Source organism: Rattus norvegicus, chromosome 3 (genome assembly GCF_036323735.1).
Source record: "Rattus norvegicus strain BN/NHsdMcwi chromosome 3, GRCr8, whole genome shotgun sequence".
Lineage (NCBI taxonomy): Eukaryota > Metazoa > Chordata > Mammalia > Rodentia > Muridae > Rattus > Rattus norvegicus.
In genome coordinates, this window is record NC_086021.1 from 103028568 (window position 1) to 103049094 (window position 20527).

Consider the following 20527-nt stretch of genomic DNA (forward strand, 5'->3'; position numbering starts at 1 on the left):
GAAAGTCTGAGACACAAATTGTGCATATCCATACTTTTTGAGTTTGGAATTAATGTTTAATTTAAAGACATAAGTTCATAAATTAATCAGTAACCTGATTAATTGTTGTTTAGAACTAAAATTTCATGGATTTCGTCAAAGGATATCTGAAACCAATATCAAAGCTAGATATGTCATGGATAAGATGAAGTAAAACCCTGATATGGGTAAATCTAAATTCCTGCAAAGAATAAAATCCATGTCAGCTTCTCCTGTTTGTAGATTTATACAAGACAGACTTACAGCACTGGATAACCAAACAAGAGCTTATACTGTTCCTGATTGCATGGGATGCAGAAATAGTAATGAGCATCAACAATTTTTAACAGTTAACAATTTTCTTCTAAATATAATGATTTTTACATAATGAATTTTGTGCATAAATTTGCAGAGAATCAAAGTGAATATAAAATTCTGCGTTATGGTGCTAATTTCCTATAGAGAAAATCTTATAGAGATTAACATATCATCATAGTAATTTATATTCTACCATTTTTGCATATAGGTAGATATTTAGTTAATTTTCCAAATTAATATATTTGCATTTTGCTATTATAATATAATTATTAACATAACTATTAATATAATTAGTCAGAGTAATCATATATTATAATAGAATTTTTATGAAAATCAACATGTAGGTGTTATAACACAAGCATTGAATATTTACGCCCTTTTCTTTTTAAAACTGAGAACTTCCATGTTCTTCTTCCCTATAACTCACTCTTGGATCATTCAGATCTGAGAGATGGCCTCTCTGAAATCCCTCTGGTCTATCAGTACATATGCCATTCCTAGCAAGAACACAAAACACATTGGGATAGCTCTTTATTTCCTTTAAATACCTATTACAATCTATGTATGTTTAAACCTACACACACACACACACACACACACACACACACACACACACACACACATATATATATGTATGTCTAAAGAAAGAATATTCATTGTATTTCATTTTAATAGTTATTTTCAAGGCTCATTGTCAAAATAGTTACTTGTTTTGACAAGGTTCCAAAGGATTGTATGCTCTGATAGGCAGAGTTGTTCAAGTTCAAATATATGCTCTTTCAGTGAGGTGTATTATAATTGACAGAACTAATCACTGAACTAAGCATTAACACTGACAGTATAAACTCGAATGGGCAGCGAATTCCCAAGCTTGTTAGCTGTTCTCATTTGACTTTGACTCTTCCCCTGGCATTTGTTATCTTGGTATGCTGCGAACATTCCTAGTCAATCTCGTCTTCTTAAAGAAAAAAAATGTTCCTGCAGATTCCTTGAAAATGTGATTTGAAATAAAAGAAATCAGAGAAAGATAATGTTTACACAGACTTTAATAAGAGTGTACAACTGGAACATTAATTTTCATTACAAACTCACTCAGCCAATGAATATTTTGGGAATCTAAGCTGTGGTCTTACATACGAAAGGTGGGATATATATATTTTCAGCTATAAATAAATGGTTAAAATAAACAGACTTTCTGCCAGCCTATATATAAAAATAAATTAAAATGTTATGAAAAATATGAAGACTTATTTTAGGAATGGACATAGTAAATAATAAATCCAATGCTTCATAGACAAACTGGTCTGGGAAAGGGACTTTTAGTCTTCTGAATGGCTTGGGTGAATCACAGCATCAAGTAATATTGAAACAAGCATCTACTTGCCTACACTGAAATCAAATGTCAGGGCCCAGTAAAATTAAAAACAACTTAAAAACAGGGAATTATAGGAGACCCTAAGAATTAAAAGAATGAACATTAGTGTTCTAAATGTTCTAAAGTCACTGGGGGAACAGAGCACTGTAACATCATAACAATACGGGTTAGCTGGAAAAGTGATAGTCAATTTGTGTTCTGAAGCCAGTGAAATTGAAGAGTGAATGTAAGTGGTAAAAAGGTGTATAGATAGCCAAACAGTAGATGGAGCTTGGGGACTCTTATGAAAGAATAGGAGGAATCGATGTGGGCCAGGATGGGATAGGAACTCCACAGGTAGAACAACATCAACTAACCCGGACCCTTGGGGCTCAACAGTCTGAACCACCAACCAAAGAACATATACAGCTGTAACTAGATTCCTATGCACATATATAGAAGATGTGCAGCTTGGTCTTCCCGTGGGTCCTGAACAAAGCAGGGGCTATCCAAAACAGCTGTTGCCTGTACTTGGGATATGTGCTTCAAGCTGGGCTGCCTTGTCTGCCCTCTGTGGTAGAAGTGCCTAGCGTTGCAGAGACTTGAAGTGCCAGGGTGGGGGCATATAAAGGGAGGGCATGTACTCTGAGAAGAAGAGGATGGGAGATGAGGGAAGGATTTTAGCAAATGGCCAGTAGCGGGACAGTGAACAAGATGTAAAGTGAATAATTTAAAATAATACTTAATTTAAAAAAATGTGTGTAGGATGTTGACCATTATCTCGAGGTCCTCATCCTAAGAAGAAAAGACAGAACTTTGGCTTAGCAGAGAATCAAAATTAGCAAAATAAAGTTGATGCATTCTCCATCTGGAAGAATGGGTGCTGAACATATTTCTGAAAATTATGGGTAACCTTAGGTATCTGTGGTCTTTAAAATACCACATGTGGATAAAAGATACTATAGTTTAAGACTGGGTATTTTACATAACATATTAACATAGATTAGTAATAGAACTGTATTACAAATATGCTTTTAAGTCCTATTTGGCTAGGAAAGGTATTAGACCCATTGATTACATTAACTTGTATTTATGTTAAAATGTATAAGTAATATTCAAAGACTAAAAGGGGGAAAGAACAAGGAAGATGATCTAACCAAAGTTGGAAGAACATGTGAATAAAATTTATGGAGACCAACTAGGAACAAAAGGATTTTTCTCAAGAGTTAAGGTATTAAATATAAAAGAGACAAAACATATGTTAATTCTTTCTAATATATTTGTTTTGAGAGAAATATTAGCTTAATGAAGCAAAATGTAAATAATCTCAGAGAATAGAGGTTGTGTTCGTTGTGATGGTAACATACATGTATATATGACATGCATCATATATACATAGGAATGTAATCATAACAAGTTAAAACTATATATGTCTGCTAAGCAAATGTAGCTTTTATACATTATACTTAATATGTAATTTAAATTATTCACTTCATATAATTTACCTTCTGTAGTTATAATAAAATTTCAATGTGTGTAATATTTCCTGGAGAAAAAAAATATATGATGTGTAGTAACCATATGAATGAGGAAAAAAAACACCAAATGATACTATGGAGAGGAAAGAGAAGATATTTTAAAATGAGAAAGATTTTCTCACTTGAAGTATAGGGCCTTAGGGAGATGACTTAATGGTAAAAACAGTTGCTGCCCAAGCACAGGAACTAGAATTTAGATTCCTGGCATAGGAGGGTACAGTGGCCCTGCTGAGTTTCTAGCACCTTGAAATAGAGCTGGGGATCATCCCTGTACCAAGATGGCTATGCAAACTAAGCACATTAGAGAACTCGATTTAATTCAGAGATCTTAATTCAATTAGTTGAGTGGACAGAAATCAAAGAATTCTCTCTCTCTCTCTCTCTCTCTCTCTCTCTCTCACACACAAACACACACACATGTACACACACATATACACACACAAACACATATACACATCTCACAACATTTGCTTAAGAGGAGAAAAATTCCTATATACATATACCATTGCACACAAATACTTACATATAACATATTACAGGAGGAAAAACTGTGTACTCCTACAGTGTAATGTTAGGAGATAATTGAGAATCTATCATTGGCAATTGGCTAGAAAGGTGACAAGGCTATGTGTGATTGAAAGAGCAGGACAATCAAGAAAATTCCTATAGTATATTGTCTGACTAAGGAAACAAGGGAAAATCACAAATACCTTGATAGAAACAGAAAAGATCTTTGAAATCATAATACATTAAAACTGAACTACTCTGTGTAGTCTGTTTATTGAGGAAAAGAGGAGAGTGGATATAAATGGAAGGTTGTACCTATGTGTCAAGACATACATGCTCATGTGTGTGTGCAGCGGTGGAGGCAAGAATTTGATCATTCTTTAAGAAAATAAGACAGTAGCAAAGTAGCCAAGGAGACTGTGAAACTAATGGTGTAACTGTGACAGATGAAGATACTACCAAAGACAAGAGAGGTTAAATCAAGAACATACATGGAAGAGCTAGCCCAACGCAAGAGAAATTAGTTGCTTTGACATTTGAAGAAGGAAATTGAATTTCCAGTAGTGACAGTGACAGTCTGCGTGTGGGACAGGATATTGAAGTATATGCTTCTCAGCTTAAAATTTGTCTGTCTAAAATATAAAAAAACAATGTTCTCCCTTGAGGACAAAACAATATATGCCTTGATGATTTGTCTTTTCTTTATGAAGAGTCTGGACCAAGGAGTTGAAGAGCTATGTTAAGCATTTCTCTTAATGGAAACACTGGTTTCCAGCACAGTGTACATTTTATGACTTTCTGTATATGAGCCATCTTTTCATGGAGTTCCAAACTATCACACTGGTTTCAGAAAGCCATGACAATTCCACCAAGAAGAGAATGTATAGTAGTTACTGGGAAAGGCTTTTTGGAAACAAAGGAAGATTTTAGCTTTCCAAAACTCTGCATATAGAGGTTGAAGTCCCAGTTGAACACAGTTCTTTTCTACAGTTTTGTAAAATGATTAAGCACTGTTAGAACTCCAAACAGCCCTGCCTAGTGACAGACTTCTCTATGTCCATTCAAGGGGATCACACTCTTAGTGACACATGGAGAGCAGTATCCTCCTAAGTTGAGTGGCATGGGCTGAGGCTGGATTTCTGTGATTTATTAAATGCCCTTCTGTGATATTTCTCTGTAACCTCCATGTTCATGTTCTGAATAGAGGTGTCAATCTGACTGGTGTTTTATGAGCACAGGTCATAAGATACTTTCCAAGTTGCTGCAGTCATCCATTAAATGATTTTATTGTATTTCAGATATCTTAGGTAGCTGGCAAAAAAGAGTAAAAGTTTTATCACAAAGATTCCATATCCATACTTAATAACTTTAAACTATTATTCTTACTATACAATGCTTAAGGTATAAACCATGAAGAACATTTGGCTACCTCTTACGTATCAGGTGTTACTCCCGTTAATCCTCACAGCACCCAGTGAGACAGGATAGATGGTTTGGCCTGGAAAACTGAGTCTAAGGCTACCTCTAGATTTAGGTGATCATTTCAATATCAACTGGATTCGTATGATGTTTGAATTGAACAACTGTGGTCTGAGGGGGAATATTTAATCAATTGTCTTGTCTATGGTTTTGATTGGAAAAGAAATGCTGAGTCCGTATTCCCATATCAATTTTATCATAAGTACAGCTCCATGAGTAAATGCACTTAAGGTCCAAATCCATTTTTCACCAATCCAATGTTACTACTATGCTAAAATTACTCTCTAGAGTGAGAGTCATAGTTATGGAGCCAATACATCTCATGAATAAAGATGTGCCTCACACTTTCCAAGAACAACAGTATAGAAATTAATGCTTCCCTAACCTCTGAGTATGTGAGGAGACCTAGAGACCTACGCCTTACTGAGGAGCTATTGACATTTGATAGATACTGAGGATAATCACTCTCTATAGCCACTGGTAGGTCTTCCATGTTCTAAATGACCCTAAGTCCTATATGGGTAAATTACATCACCATTTTCCTAAACTAATGTGTTCTCCAATTATATTCTAAATATTTATTGTCATACTCATGGACAAGTGTGACTCACAACCCTCTTCCAAAAAGCTTTTATTTGCAAAAGGTATAGCTTCTTAAAGGTATTCACAACTAGTCAAAATTCAGGAATACATGACCACTGAGGGCTACCTAACCCCAACTGATACATCTACAATACAACCCCTATAACTAAGGCTCAGACAAAAATCACAAGAGACCAGAAAGATTATAAACTCAGAAGTCCAGTACATCTGCACTACGTAGTGTCCCCTCTAGACATAAATGATAATATAAAATCATTCAATATCAATATTAGGTTCTCTATATACAAACAGTAAAATAATGGAGGAAATTTTATATGTTTGTATTCATAACTGAGTATCTACAGTTAGCCAATGTCTTTTAAGAAAGGTAGATTCCGTTTCCTGCAGGGGTTGGCTCATTCATAGACTTATCTGTCTTATTTCCAAGTGGTCAGCCATGGGCACATGTATATACGTGCAATGCTTAATGGATTTAATTAATTGTACAATCCTAATGTGTGTGTATGTGTGTGATTATGTGTTTGTATAAGGATAATAAGTAAGAACTTAATTATTTAGAAAAAACAGGAACATAAAGAAATTGAGGGGAGGAAGGGAAAAGAGTAACATAAATGTATTCATATGGACTGAGGACAGAGTCCCCAATGAGGAAGTAGAGAAAGGAATGAGGTAGCTGAGCGGGTTTGCAACTCCACAGAAAGAACAACAATACCAGCCAACCAGACACCCCAGAGGTCCCGGGACTAAACCACCAACCAAAGAGTACACATGGACAGATCAATTGTTCCAGCTGCATGTGCAGCAGAGAATGGTCTTGTGGGGAATCAATGGGAGGAGAGGCCATTAGTCCTGTGAAGATGCAATGCTCCAATGTAGGGGAATGTCAGGGCAGGGAGGCAGTAGGGAGTGAGTGGGTGGAGAAGCACCCTCATGGAGGTAGGGGGTGAGGGGATGTGATGGGGGGTTTCTGTAGGGGAATCCTGGAAAGGGTACAATGTTTGAAATGTAAATAAAGAAAATATCTGATAAAAGAAAGAAAAAAGAACTGTTCCTGTGTGACATTCTTAAATTTTTTAAGAACAATTAAACCTAATAAAATTAAGAGAATACATAATTGAGGAATAAAAGAGTTGGAAGTACAAGTGAGTATGTAAATTATCATATGTCCTTGTATACAAGTATAAAATCCTCAAAAATATAAAAAACAGAATAATGATTAGCAAAATGTCTTAGATACGTCCTATGAGCAGATAAATGGTGATATTTATTTCTGCCTAAACTTCTAAGAAAGGCAAAGCTTTACCAGTAGAAAAATAGCGATGATTCTCTCTAAACATGGTACAGGTATGTTCTGGTAAAAAAAGCAAAAACAAAACAAAGTATCAAAGCAAAGAATCAAAATCAGTAACAAATAAATTCTTCCAACTGTATTCATTTAACACACTTCAATGTTTCTTTTCTGCTTCCTTACTGTGAGCTTGATTGATCAGTGCATTGATTCACCCAGGATAAAGTATGAAGTAGTTCCCATACCGATATCAAGGAGAAAGCATTGCATTAGAAGAATTCAATGTACAAGACTCATAGTATAAGTCCCCACTGTGTTTTGTGGGAAGTGTGTAGAGACCTAGCTATGTCAGATTTAGACTTCAAGAGGCATGTAAAGGCTACTTTAAAAGTCACAGTTCCTCTAGATGGCATTATTAGAAACTGTAAAAATCTAGCCATGTGTTTGTAGTAGCCTAAACTCTGAATCCTCTATGAATATACGCAAGGGGTAAAATGTTGTCCCTTGCTGTGGCTTGGTCAACATCAGCCCTAGAGATCCAATTCTTTAACATACTTGACAATTTCTTGATAAGCTCATGTTTTTTAGCAGACAGTGTTGCTTCAGGAGTGTGGTTGTATCTGTCACTCATGAAGTGTCTGTCATTGTGAGTGGACATCTCTTCCTTTGGATGTAGTATATATAGAAAAGGATTTCATAACTTTCAATGTAGGCATAATTTTTTCCTTCAGTAAATGGTGCCACAAAAATGTGTAATTATTAAACAGACACTATTTTATGGATTAATAAGTGAATGAATATATAGAGAAGTAAAACCAACACTAGTGTAAAATTTTTCAATCCTACCAATCCATGTATTGGTTTTCCTTTCTAATACATGCAAAAAGGATAAAAAAGCAAGGTCCTGATTTTATAGTAAAAATCTCCTCTATATGCTTACTTTCCACTCCCTATTTCAAAGACAGGATCATTTCCTTACCAACAATTAGGTTGTAGTCCATAAGACAATGGCCCTCTATAATTCTTGTGCAAGACAGAAATTTGTTTGTCTTACTTTCCCTTGAGAAAGGATAAAAACACTTTTATATTGCTAACATGATCCCCTGGTATTAAATCCTAAATCATAACAACAGCTAGGAGTTTCAAATGACTGTATGTGTGGATGCTATGATAAACACTTGACATAGATTATCTCATTTAATCCTCACAGAAACCAAATGAAGTGTTTACTGTCATTATCTCTATTTGATGAAGAGGATACTGAGGCTCAAAGAGACTTAATAACTCGTCCAAGATCATCTAATGCTGAGTAATCAAGAGTGAGTGCCATGAAGGAGCAAAAACCCGCCTGGACCAGCATAGTTTTGAGAGGATAAACCACAGAGCAGCAGGTGAGCAGATTTCTCAATTCTAATTGAACTGGACTAAACATCAGATGAAGAAAGATACAAGAACTAAGCCATGGGCTTATCTCACTGAGATGATCACTGGCCTGAAAAAAATCAGTGGCCCAATCTGATAATTTAAAGTTGCATTTCTGAGAGGTAAGCTAATGGGTTGACTTAGAATTTATAACTAGCGCCTTAATGTGATAAGAGATTCATGTTCTCATCTTGTGTTCTCAGTGGTGTTGTGTCAGAAATTGCTGGTCTTGAGGTTGTTCAGTCCCACGAACACCTCAGAATGCCTGACTTAAACACTCAGCTCTGTAGACAGCTTCTACAAGCCACTGATACTGAGTTTCCAAATAATTTGGGTCTCTGGTGCATGATAACTGTTTTTCAGGAAAGCAAGTCTGCTGAGTTTCCAATCCCACAAATAACTCAGCCTGTCACTTAAAATAATCGGTGATAGGACTATCCTAGAAGGATTTTGTGGTTTGAAACCCTTAGTCGCATGCTATTTACATTATGAACTTGTTATGAAGCGGTGTGCTCATGTCAGTAGCATCCCAGCAATACGTTGCTTTCCTCTTGTATACGTTTGTTTTTGGTTCATAGTTGACCATTTTCAAAACTTAGGTACCATTCTCTCATCTTCCATCTTCTCTCACTCCTGTGGCACTCTGTGCTCCAGTATGAGGTAAAATTTAACTTGGTTGTGGAAATTATGTCAGTGTGTTGTTGGCCAGAAGATTGATGGGTTAATTTAATTCTCTGGATTGATAATGAGAAGTGGGGACCGGGTAAGTCTAGAGTGACACAAGAGAAATGAATTGAAATGTAGAGTTTTCGACTTCTCTTGTGTATATCAGCGCCTTCGGGGAACGCTGTGCCAGATGGATTGAAATGCTGGTGGTATGGTTTTTATCTTGAACTCTATTTGTAAATAACAATACCATAATATAATAAATTTTTGTCCAAACATCTCAATTTAAATTAACATACTCATAAACTTTATAAATATAAAATGTCTCAAACTAATAGATATCATTTATAATTTAAAAATAGGACTATCTTTGCAAGTCAATAGGTAGCCCTGTGTCACAGATGTGATAATTTTTTTACCCCACTGGACACAATTAGCTACTTATTTAAAGAATAGCAGTTTTTACAAGGCAGCTATGCGCAAAAACAGGACATGATTCTTCTATTGTGAAGATTATTAGATTCTTTGAATTTTGATAAGATAGCATTTTGATTAGTATGTTTATTTATACCATACTGTTTATGTTTGAAATTAGATAAGTATAATATGAAGAAGGTGATTATCATTTGTGTTTTGTCTCACAAAATTTTATGGTTCTTGGGAAGAATGGGCAATCCATCTGAAAAAAAATGTGGTTTATAACTTTCTGATTCTATCTTATACTGCAAATGTTATTAAATATATAGACAGGCACATGTGTATGTGGGGAGACTAGTGCGCATTTGAGAAACATGATATGTTTTACAAAGAACCGACTGTGTTGCCTATATAACCAGAGAGAGCAAGGGAAAGGAGAGTCAGAAGCAGAAGCAGAGGGAGAGGTGGGGCAGGAAGAGGGAGTGAGATAATTTGTGAAAAGCAGAGAAATTCCTTCTTATAGATTTATGTTGCAGGCTATATTTTAACATAAGATCATGGACACTTATTTGCTACTTGGATGCCCTTGTAAAATTACTTCATCTCCTGCATGGTTTCCATTGTTGTCAGAAGGACAACAATAACAGCACTGACCTCATAAGTTTATTATCAAAATCAGTAAAGCTGTGCATATGAAGAATGAAGAATTGTGCCTAGCACAAGGAAAGCACTCAGCAAACATTTTCACAGTTGTCCTTATTTCATAATGCATGAAGTTTCCCATTACTCAGGAAACGTAAGCCAGTCAGAAATGGTATTAACCTTGATTTGGGTTTCAATATTGGTTGATTCTAAAGGAAGCCTTTACAACTCTCTAGTTGTCTCTTAATGGATATCGAGGTTGAATCAGACTATGTATTTAGAGCCCCCTGTGGTGCCTTTTCTGTGTTATTGAAACTGGATTGCAGAGCACTCTCTCCAGTCTTCCTTGATACGACTACAATTTCTGAATACATTTTGATTCTTTAGTGAAGTTCTTAAATCTCAAACAAGCTAGTGCTTGGCAAGAGGAGCAGATATGAGAGGATCATCGAACTGCACATCTGAGACCCGAGCTGGCTTAGTATCTGAAAGCACAATGAGCAGAATTAAGTAAACAATTCCTTTCACTCTCATAAACAACTAACAGAAAAATCCTTACTTTTAAATGGCAGGCAGAAGGTTAACCCACAGTGTGTAAGCATTTTTTCTATTGAAAAAAAAAAAAGAAAGAAAGAATACCAGAGCAAGTAAGTAGAAATTTCTTTAGGCTGCGGGAGGTTCAAAAGCCTTAAGCACCTTTATGTAGAAGAACCTATACACATCTCACTGCATTTCAAGGAGGTTCAGATACTGATGGAGTGTTATTTGAAAGCCACCTTTCTATTTTGGCTTCTGCCAACTTGCTCTGGTGTGCTTTTTTCTTGCTGGCCCTTTTCCATTTGACTTTCTTACTGATGCCCCATTCTTTGACTTTCTTTAGATAATGGGAGAATACTGACTGTGCAGATGCCAAGGGTGAAAGGGCTTTTTTTCCTCACTGAGCTGCTTTTTCATTCCAAGGGGGAGTTTGCAATCTTTTGGTAAATACTTAATATACATACATTACTGTCATATAGATGTGAAAATAAAAAAAATTCTGCTTAATAAATGAATCATCTCGGGGTTGGGGATTTAGCTCAGTGGTAGAGCGCTTGCCTAGCGAGCGCAAGGCCCTGGGTTCGGTCCCCAGCTCCGAAAAAAAAAAAAAAAAGAAAAAAATAAATGAATCATCTCACTTGTTTCAGAATAAAACCAAAACCAAAATGCTGAGCCAAATTATTAGTTATGCTTTTATGTTTTGAGATGTTTTTTTAGTCCTAATAAAATGTGAAAGTAATAGAGAAACCCCAATGTTTTTCAAGTAAAAAATTAAAAGCATATCCTTTTAAATTAAAGAAATGTAAACTTAATTTAGGTAATATAAAGCCCATTTATATATCACATGGAAGTTAATAAATCTCAAATTAAAACTGGTACATTAAATCAGACCATTGCCAGACTGAACAGACATCCCAAAACCATGGTATGCAGAGGGTGAGTTTATGAATGCTAAAATCCCAGATCCTTTCTGTGTCCAGCATACATCCTTGTAAGCCAAGAAGAGTTAGAACCCTAACATATACTCCCTTTCTTCACGTGTATGACTAAGTAACATGAAGTTTATTACTTTTAGTGTATTCCTAAGTAAAGTAAATGTTGAAAGCTTATTAATTCTTCAGTGGATGATTTAAATACTTCCAATATGTGCTTTGTAATATCCAACGTGGGTAATAACTGAACTCACATTTGTTTTCGGTCCTTCTAGAAGCCATACGCACTTAAGGAAGAGAGTCACTCAAATATATAAGTACATGCTCCATGTTTTTTGTGTAGACCTATGAAAGCACAGAAAAGGGTAAACCCTTGTTAATTTGGAAAAAGACACAGAATAAGACTGTATATTACCAAAGGATAGACTTTGTTAGCTCAATTTTGTATGATAAGTGGATTTTAACAGGAATATAATATATTTTAATATCAATTGTCTACGATAATGGTATTCATAGTTACCCACTACCTTACCCAGTTTAAGAAACAAAATTTATTTACTTACTTTTATTTACTTTTTTATTTACTTTGCTTTCTCCTCTTTTTTTGTCATTAAGATGATTCTCAGTCTTAGGAAGAAACAAAGAAAACATCTTTGCATTTTCATATAGTGCGTGTGATTGACTCCATTCTTAGATCTCAGTCTTATATGTGGTTCACTTATTCAATGGACCACTACGCTTTTTTTTTTTTTGCCAATAGTCTTTTTTTATTACTTTTTTTTATTAACTTTAGTATTTCTTATTTACATTTCGAGTGTTATTCCCTTTCCCGGTTTCCGGGCCAACATCCCCCTAGATCCTCCCCTTCCCCTTCTTTATGGGTGTTCCCCTCCCCATCCTCCCCCCATTGCCGTCCTCCCCCAACAATCACATTCACTGGGGGTTCAGTCTTAGCAGGACCAAGGGCTTCCCCTTCCACTGGTGATCTTACTAGGATATTCATTGCTACCTATGAGGTCAGAGCCCAGGGTAGATCTGTCCTGAGAGACACAGCCAGAATACAGCAAATACAGAGGCGAATACCACTACGCTTTTAAAACTTCATTGAATGCTCTCAAATTAATAATATTAATAAGATTGCTTGCTGTTTGCATTAACTTAGGGAGCAAATATAAGTATTCCTTTTGTTATTTGACCTTGGACAAGTTGATTAAACTGGACTATACTTTATCTCTTTCTTATTTTAAATAGAGGCAGACTAGAACTTTTATTTTAATTTTGATAATATAACATAATTACATAATTTCCCATTTCCCTTTCCTTCTCACAAACTCTCACATATACATTTTATATGGATAACATACACACATACACACATGATATATACATATATATATATATATATATCAAAAACAAAATTGAAGCAAAACAAAAACTATAATGAATGTAGATAAGTAAAAACACACTAGAAAATCAGCATTAACTACTCATTTGCATGTCAGAGAGGTACAATGATATTGAGAGAAAAAATATTGAGATCAGCAAATATATCATCAAAATGACCATAAAGAGGAAACAGTAGAGTAAATAAATTTTGTTATGTGCATTGGATAAGGTAGTAGGGAACTATGGATAATATTGTAGAAGAGAAATGAATAGACATCAATATTAAAATATAAAATATTCCTTATCAATCCACTTATCATAATACATATACATGTAGATGTGTGTATACATTGTATATATAACCATTAAAATATATAAATGCAAACTTTTCTTCTTTTATAATATAAAGATGATAACAGCTGTTAAAATTCTGTGTTAGCAATTTGATAAGAAACATTTATTGAATTGAATTCCTTGAACATAGGGCTAAGATAACTTTTAAACCCTGATATGATAACCGACAGTTCTAACTGTGCTAATTTACCATCTTGAATAACCCCGAGAAGAATTAAGCAAAAATTGCAGAGTGAATTGGGGGACTTATGTTACATTCATCATGTGACTCAAGTCTCATTCCTCATTAGTTGTTCACATAACGACTTTACGTTAGTTTATGTTATGTTAGTTACTCATGTCAGTTGTTAGTCTATGCTTTCAGTGTAGAATTGTTGTAGTACAAAGGAGACAAAGTGTATGATATTTTATTCTGGAACATTTTATTCTGCTCCTGTGAATCTGTAAGAACATTAGTCAGTATATGTAAAAGAGCATACAGGCATGTGTTCTATCTTGTTTTAATAATTGAGTCACCTAAATAAAAGTGCTGGGTAGACAGAATCCATATTCAAGCTCTTGTTGTGCTTTAAAAATAACATGGGTCCTATTACTTACTGAAGGAGAAGAGAGACTGTGCAGAGCGTACACTTCTCCCACAATGACTGTGTTACACTTTCTGTATTATTTTGACATAGGGTATTGCCTTGAAGGACTTGTATTTATTTTTGAACTCTTGTCAGCACTCCATAATTAACATTGCCCAGAAGAGAAATGCTGTTTTTCCTCCTGTATCATCAATATAACTCTCAACAAATAAGAAAGTCCTCTTTGCCATTACATCTTAATGTATGAAGCAGAAGCAGAATAGAGCAGCTGGACGGCTCCACACTGGGTGTGTTAAGAGAACAGGCATTCGGTGTAGTCCATTGTACCATCCACCCACATATTTTTTCTGCTTTAAAAATGGGTCTTGTAATGCCATTTTAATTCTAATAAATTTTCAAGTTTCTAATCTATTTGCTGATCTCAACATTATTTTTCTCAATGTCATTCTATCTCCTTGACATGAAAAGGTAAAGTTAATGCTGATCTTGTATTGTTTTTTCACTTACCTACATTCGCTATGAGTTTGTTGTTGTTGTTGCTGTTGTTGTTGTTTTTAATCATTGTTGCTTTATTTTTTTTGTTTTTGGTGATCTATATTCTGTAAAATAATTCATAGTTTTCTGTCCTGTAATTTTGTTGAAATTTCTAAGAGCAATAGGTAATTAATTACTCTTTTCATGAAACGACAGAAAGTAATAGCTCACTCTTGCTTTACTACATGAGGACCATATAAGCACACCGCTTTAATAGTCAAAAATTTCTATATAATCTACATTTATAGTGTAATCAAACGTTGTATTATAACCTACTGTAAGATAATCTTCTATTATAAGGTGATGCTTATGTAAGAAGTTTTAAGTGCATGCATAGTAGTATATTGAGATGATATAGGCATTTCAAAATCATTTTGATATTTATTAAAACATAGAACAATTCATTTCTCATATAGCCTATAGATTTTACTATTATGTTTCTCCTCCAAACTGAAAACACAGATCAATACGACAGTTTTTACAAAAAAAAATGTTTACAGCAATACTAGTCCCAGTATCCCAGAGCTGAAAATAATTCAAATGTCAACTTATTAATTGATAAACAAAATGTTAAATATTAAAAAAAGGATGGAGTACCGATGCATATTGTAACAGAAATAAACTATTAAACAATGATGCCTTGTGAACGTAGACACAAAATGTCACACAGTTTATTTAAGAACATTATAATAAAATCAAACCAATATTGTATTAAGTGCAAGACATAAGCAAATCCATAGAAAGAAAACGTGAGTTCATGATAGATTTTCTCTACAGAACTAAGCTAACTAAACTCTCAAGATGGCTTCAGTGGGCAGAAGGGGCTTGTCTCTGAGTCTGGATACCTGAGTTCAACTTCAGGGACCCACGTAGTGAAAAGAAAAAACCAGGTCCTGCAAGTAGCCTCTGACTTCCAGATGCATATTGTGATAAAGAGGCATCGCCAGTCCTCCTTACAAACAAATATATAAATAGGATTAAAATAAACAAAACAAAACTAAGAAAACTATAAATAAGCCTGACATAAAAGGGACAGGAACATGGGACGCTGAGGCTGACTTTGTTTAATGAAGTGCCCTCTAAAACAATAGATTAACTACTAACTCAAAAAACTTAATTCAGGGCTGGAGAGATGGCTCAGCGGTTAAGAGCACCCGATTACTCTTCCAGAGGTCTTGAGTTCAATTCCCAGCAACCACATGGTGGCTTTCAACCATCTGTAAAGAGATCCGATGCCCTCTTCTGGTGTATCTGAAGGCAGCTACAGTGTACTTATATATAATAAATAAATAAATCTTTAAAAAAAAAAAAAAACTTAATTCAGTTATTGAACGAGGGGAAAGGAAATGATGAAATGTTCAAAAAATCAATTGTTTGTGACCATCATAGAAGTCTGTGATGATGTTAAAAATTGCAAAATTATACTTTCTGAAAAAATGGTATTTTTATAGGTAAATTATATTTCAATAAAATTATTATAGAAATATACGCATAAATGTTATTTCCATGAATAACAATAGAAAGTGAGGTAAAAGAGTAAATACAGAAGAACATTATGGATAAAATTCATTTTGAACTTTAGATTTTATACACACCTGAACAATATTTATACTATGATATCTTCAGGCTATATTTTAAACAAGTAAACTATAAGCTTTAAGGACATGTAGATGCTCACTCTTCACTGTTCAAAGATTGAATGCTAAATGTTGTTACTAAGAAACAAGAAGTGGTACTTGTGGTCATTGACACATGCTTGGTCCATATTTTGAGACTTTTTAAAGATGAGTCTCCTCAAGGTTGAGGAGGCAAGAGATACTGGAGAAGCTCGTTTTCTCTTCTGGATCACTAATGATATTAGCATCTATGTAAGAGTAGATCCCACAGGTTAGAAGAAGGAAAGGAAGAACAGAAGAAAGAAAAAAAGGAAGGGAGGAAGAAAGAAGGGAGGAAGGAAGGGGGAGAGGAAGGAAGGGAGGAAGGAAGGAAGGAAGGAAGGAAGAAGGGAAGGAGGGAAGGAAGGAAGAAAGAAAGAAAGAAAGAAAGAAAGAAAGAAAGAAAGAAAGAAAGAAAGAGAAGAGGCAAGCAGAGTATAGTGATGCACAACTATAGTCCCAATACTAGGGCAAGAGAGGGAGCCAGATCTCTGAGTTCCAGGCCAGCCTGGTCTACAGAGTGAGTACCAGGACTGTCAGGGCTATATAAACAAAACCTGTCTCAAAAACAAAGACAAAACAAAACAAATAAACATAAACAAGAAAACCAAAAAACTGGGGGGAAAACATAAAAAAAGGAAAGAAGGAAGGGAAGGGAAAGAGAAAAGGATTGTGGAAAGAGAGAGGGAGAAAAGAGAAAGGGTGGGGGGGGAGTCAAAGGCCAATGTTTATATTTAAAGATGTCCTTTCTGTTTTTCTTCACCAGGGTAAAGTGTTCACACCTTAATTTTTTTCACTGAAAACATATTTCAGTGTTTTACCTACCCATGTTTAGCAGGTAGATCATTCAAAAATTTTAGGTGAACAATTCTGACACCGAACATGAAGAATAGGAAAAGAAGCTTGTCTGAAAGCATCATGTGTCTCCTTCCTAATGAAAGATTTAGTACACTTAAGAACATTTTAATGAGTTCAAATCAGATTCACAGCAGAATGCACAAATGAGAATAACAAACAGGGTCAAAATGTGCTTTCTGCGTTCTTTGTTGCATCTGTTAGATCTTTGGGGAAAGGATTTAATGTAAGTTGATGTGTGATTGTTTCAGTTTTAAGAGAATGTAATTCAGTCTCTGTCCAGATTCATTAAGACTGCTATAGGATCACTGGAGTAATGCAAACAGAAGAGAGATGTGAAGGGTACTGAGTGTGCTCACCGAAGCACATGTTTATCTTGCAGTTCCTCTTAGACCAGGCATAAATCTATTATCTAATGTCTATTACAATTTAATGCTTTGTGTCTCTGAGTAACTTGCCTACTCAAAGACTGCAATCACTTCGGATTTGGAACCCTGATCCATTGGTCATCTGTGACACATCTAGGATGTAGATGTATGGTTACATGACCTGTTGCTATATGATAGATGCTTAGACAAAGTTGAAATGAGTGGACTAACACCTTCTCTGTCTGGTTGCATTTCAACAGCCTTATAGCTATTTACAAAGAAAGAGGCTTGAGTGAGAAAGGGTCTCAAATGAAAACTAATGTCTGTCTCCTTGCATAATTTACATAAAATAAACATTACTTTGACTTTGTTACCAAACCATTTTAAGAATCGATTATTTCACACCCCATAATAAACCTCTTATGAATTTTATGCTATGGGTATGCTATAATAAAATCCAGGAACTGAGATTTATATTTCAATAAAATTTGAATTCTCCATAACCAAATCAAGAGGAAACAATTGGAAATTAAAACAAGAAAGTCAGAAATCCTTCATGAACTTTTATATTATTCTAATACAATTCACAAAGTTTGAAAATATTATCATCTTTACTTATGCAGAAATAATAGAAGGTAGACTTTATTATCATTTCATAGAGGATGAAACTGAAGGTCCAAGGTCTTAATCCTAGCTTTTCATAGGGCAAGACATCAGACTTTGATAAATCTGTTATAAAGCGTACTGTTGAGATCAGATATGCCAAGTGTTGGGGAGGTATCTAGGTTTATTGTGATGGAAAGTGAGTCATTTCTTCCTGAAACTCTTGCTCCAATTCCCAGTCCACTTTTCTTACTCACTTTTTACTTTATTCGTGTTCATTTTCCAGGAGGTTATAGATCACTGCAAATGCTCAATATCAAACAAGAACATATTTAAAATATCTGTGGAAAATGAGACTGTGAATTTCTTGTAGTCAGAGAAATATAACCTTTATCCTGTCTACTTGACCTTCCTGAGAAACACTCCTTGATCTCACATAAGGTCAAGCAAACAGAAGAATAAGGATTAGTTCATTTGACAGTAGTAACTGGATCTTATGGATTTTGTAGGTCTGTTCTGTGTGATAGAAGGACTCCAAAACCCTTCCTATCTTCCAATGTGACAGTTCATGAGAACTTTACACATTCTTGACATAGAGCCACGTCTTATCTCTCAACAATATAAATGAGAAACAGTGAAATGTCTCTTTCTCATCTGTGGTTGGTATTTGCTCTGTTCTTAGCTTAGTTTGCTGAAGATTAGAAGATAAAAGTCTAGTAAGTCTCATGTCTTTATGTTTTCTTACACATTTAGATGTTAGACATTTTCACCACCCTATTGCTGATGATTGATAACATATTTTCTTCTTGAATTCCCATAACCAAATGTCGCTGTGTGTATGGTTTATACAATAGAATAAATAATGTATATTCTCACATTTCAAGAGTTCTGATATTCAAGAGAAAGGTAGAAACATGATTAAGAGGAAAGGGACATAGGGAGATTGATGTGTTCTTTTTCTTTTAGAATACAATTTTTCTATGACTAAAATACCTGAAACTCAAGCATTTCAAGGACACAGTTCTACCCATGATTGTTTAAGAGTGGGAAAGATTCATGCCTTGTAACGCAAAATAAGCACTTGCTCCACTGAAGCAGATGTTAAAAGTCGTAACTTCATTTTAGAGTCAACCCAAGATTCAGTCTCACCTGTATCAGAGAGAGGTGAAGAGGGAAAGGCTGTGTGTTGAGGAAACCTTTCTTCCCAGCTGTGAGCTTGTGTAACCAGAGACTTTCATGCAAGGTTTGGAGAAGAATAATTTAGATAGTCACATTCTGAAGGACTGGAATCAGAAAATATCAAGGGTAAATATTCCCAAGAAAGCTCAAAATCCATCATAGAAATTTCATTTGATTCTAAAAATTGAGAATGATCAGCTCTTCCTAGATGCTGGATACTCCAGGCTTATTAAGGTGTCAGCATTGCCTTTTAGCCTAGATTTTCTCAACTCTCTAAAATGATTCTAATCCTTCATTTCCACAGGGTACCCATCCTCACAGTCCTTTGTTCAGTCTGTGAGTTGCTGGCCAATTGTTCCCTAACTTACTAACAAGGGAATGGCCCCTTTCTTTACATCTTTTTTTTTTTTTGACTTTTTCTTTTTTTGTTTTTTTTTTAAATTTATTTAATACTTAATAATAATTCTTTGATTTCCGGGCAAACATCCCCCTCCCCCCTCCCCTTCCTTATGGGTGTTCCCCTCCCAACCCTCCCCCCATTGCCGCCCTCCCCCCAACAGTCTAGTTCACTGGGGGTTCAGTCTTAGCAGGACCCAGGGCTTCCCCTTCCACTGGTGCTCTTACTAGGATATTCATTGCTACCTATGAGGTCAGAGTCCAGGGTCAGTCCATGTATAGTCTTTAGGTAGTGGCTTAGTCCCTGGAAGCTCTGGTTGCTTGGCATTGTTGTACATATGGGGTCTCGAGCCCCTTCAAGCTCTTCCAGTTCTTTCTCTGATTCCTTCAACGGGGGTCCTATTCTCAGTTCAGTGGTTTGCTGCTGGCATTCGCCTCTGTATTTGCTGTATTCTGGCTGTGTCTCTCAGGAGCGATCTACATCCGGCTCCTGTCGGTCTGCATCTTAAACAGAAGGATTGCTCTCAGGCTGTAGAAAAAGTAGCTGCCAGAAAGGCCTCCAAATTGTGTGGTCAGTAATCCTTCTTTTCTAAAGATTATTCCACGTAAGAAAGCATTGTTCCACTGTCTAGTTCCTGAATTCGGACAGCAGGCCTTCGTTCTCCCTATTGTTTATCTCCCACTTCGTTCCAGCTGGCACTGTCTGCAAGAACAATTTCATTTCTATTTCTGACTGTCGTTAAAATGGCTGGTAAACTGTCTTCATAATCTCTTCTGGAAAGGAATTATGGGTAACAGGGTCACACCTTTGATGTTCAATCCAGAGAGTGGATTTGGTGTTTGGTTTTGTTTTGTCCACTTTTTTCCCCTATGTGCTATGGCAGAGCGT

General features: G+C 35.5%; 1 protein-coding gene across 21 annotated transcripts in view; it reads left to right on the forward strand.

Moving 5' to 3' along the window:
- Lrrc4c (leucine rich repeat containing 4C) overlaps positions 1-20527 on the forward strand; it is a 1379071-nt gene that overhangs the window by 268416 nt on the left and 1090128 nt on the right. For 16 of the 21 annotated variants that reach the window (XM_063283692.1, XM_063283688.1, XM_063283697.1 and 13 more), the window contains one exon: positions 8316-8496. The gene's annotated coding sequence lies outside the window, so the exon portion shown is untranslated. Of the gene's footprint in view, positions 1-8315; positions 8650-20527 lie in introns of all 21 variants that reach the window. The other 5 variants (XM_063283695.1, XM_039104917.2, XM_063283693.1 and 2 more) reach the window with 1 other exon arrangement.